This window comes from Myotis davidii, unplaced genomic scaffold (genome assembly GCF_000327345.1).
Source record: "Myotis davidii unplaced genomic scaffold, ASM32734v1 scaffold562, whole genome shotgun sequence".
Classification (NCBI taxonomy): Eukaryota; Metazoa; Chordata; class Mammalia; order Chiroptera; family Vespertilionidae; genus Myotis; species Myotis davidii.
Genome location: NW_006293953.1, coordinates 2,821,135 through 2,823,522, shown reverse-complemented (window position 1 = coordinate 2,823,522; position 2,388 = coordinate 2,821,135). Strand labels below are relative to the sequence as shown.

Here is a 2,388-nt window from a genome sequence, read left to right as displayed (position 1 = left end):
CTTCCTTCCTTCCTTCCTTCCTTCTTTCCCCTTACCAGAGAATATTTTTTTTCCATTGATTCTTTTTTCTTTAAGTTAAATTTATTGGGGTACTTTGGTCAACATGATCATATAGGTTTCAGGTGTGGGTTTCTATGTCCTCCTCTTAGAGTAGGAGGGAGGGAAAAGTTGAGGGTAGGAGAGAGAGAGAGAGAGAAAGAGAGAGAGAGAGAGAGAGAGAAACATTGATGTGAGAGACACATTGATTGGTTGCCTCCCCAACTTGCCTGACCAGGGCCGGGAATCGAACCGAAGCCCATGCACTTGCGATAGATTGAAAACAAAAAGGTGCAGGTGGTTTGAGAAGCAGAGTTTGCCTAGGCCTAGGCCAGTTAGGAAGTTTCTGGCCCGGAGGGAGGGGGCAGAAAGGGGTGGCTGCAGGGATGTCTGTAGCACTGTATATGATAGAGAGAAGTTAGAAACGATTAAATGGACTGGCAACTGGAGATTGGTGTAAGGAGCTGTGGTCTATTTTTACCAGGGGACATTATGGTGGTCAAGAATTCACAGTTCTGAGTTAGATGGACCTGGGTGTAAATCCCAACCCCAACCAACATTTCCCCCCACGCCAAGCTAAGGCTTTTTTGGGGGGGTGTTTAGGGGGCGGGGGGGGGGAGGATGAAGCTTGCTTTGAAGATTGAGATCTTATAAATAAAATACTTAGCGTAGTACCTCAGTAAAAGGTTGTTCTTGTTTTTCAGATTATGTAGTAATTTAAAAAGATGTTCTTGAGGAAAATGTAATGACATGGAAAACCTTTCACAATATACTGTTTAAAGTAGTAGTTTACAAAACTTTCTACCACAGTGGTATTTTTTGTAAAAGAAGGGCGGAAGGATGAAAGGAAGGAAGTGAATGTTAACTGTGGCTATATCTAGGTGGTAGGACTGCAGGTTGTTTTGATTGTTTATTTTTGCCTATGTACTGTCTAAAAATTTGCTAGAATTAATTTGGTAATTTAAAGTTAACTTTATTTAAAGAGAGGCAACATTTGTGCCCAGTCTGAAAGAATCAATAAATGTTGACAAGGTTGAAAGTAAAACAGCATTCTTTGTTTGCACAGTTTAAAAATCACGAATAACCTGATCTTCCCAGGATTCAGCCAAATGGTGCACTAAAAGTTGGGGGCTTAAATTTGTTTGTTCCTGTTGGGTGTCTTTCCGTATCTTAGTCCAGATCCTTTTCCTTTGCCTGTCTTATGCTCCAGAAGTTCTGGAGGCTTGAATCAGAACATCACTGAGGTTTTTAACTGTGAGATTTTATGATCCTTTGTGTGATTCTTGCATTTTTTTAAAAAATTATCTTTATAAATGTTGAAAGTATTACAGATTTCTCCCTTTCCCCCCAATACCTTCATGGAAGGTTAAAGGCATGTGAACCACACGGCTGGGTGAGAACTTGCAGTCTTTTAAACACAGGACTACATTTTCATTGCAAACTTAAAACAGTGCAGAGCTACTGAGAGTCAAAAGTGAAAATTCCCTTTTACTGTCATCCCACTCTTGTCAATTCTAGCTTATTCTAGAAATAATCACAATATAATTTTGGTGTATGTCCTTTTGTATTTTTACATACACTGACAAACTTACATGCAGTGATGGTAACAAATCATAGAATAGCTATGCAGCTTGCATTTTTTTCAGACCTATCATGGAGATATCTCCACATCAACTGCATTCTTCTGATAACTGTAATACCTTGGACTAAAAGTCTCATTTTTTAGTTAATCCATTTCCTATTGCTGGACTTTTAGTTGTTAGAAACAATGCCAGTGAACATTTGTGTGCTCACCATATGCGAGCATTTCTGTAGGACAGGTGCCCAGAGTGCAGAACCAGCAGTGTTTGCTGTCATTGTCAAGTCTTACACCCGTGGAAATGGGTTTGTCTACAGGTGGAGACCTGTTTACACAGTAACTGTTATGGACACTGATTTTCTGGAGACCTCTGTCTGGTGTTCCTGCCTTCATTCTTTCTCGTCTCTGCTCCCTACTACTCCATCCTGTCAGACTGCCTCCAGTCCTTCCCAGCCTCTGAGCTCCAGCTCCTGTGCTGCCTCCTTCAGAAAGCCTTCCTCGGTCTGCAGTGACCTTTGTTCCGCTCAGCAACTGAGATCTGGGTGGTGTTGTTTACTTGCATCTCTCATTTTGAACATAATCATTTACTTTTCTATTGTTCATACTGCTTTGTATGTATTTGTCTCGTGGCTCTAACAGATAGCTAATTCCTTAAAGTCAGGGGCTGGGCTTGTACTGTTTTCTGAACTCAGGGTTATAAGTTAATGACATAGAGCAAGTGCTTAGTACATGCCGGGTGAGTTGAACTGAATTTGAGATGTCCTGTGACCCTC

At 41.0% G+C, this 2,388-nt stretch overlaps 1 protein-coding gene across 1 annotated transcript in view; it reads left to right on the top strand.

Moving 5' to 3' along the window:
- COMMD7 (COMM domain containing 7) overlaps positions 1 to 2,388 on the top strand; it is a gene marked incomplete at its 5' end in the record, with an annotated part of 22,271 nt that overhangs the window by 10,743 nt on the left and 9,140 nt on the right. The window lies entirely within an intron of this gene.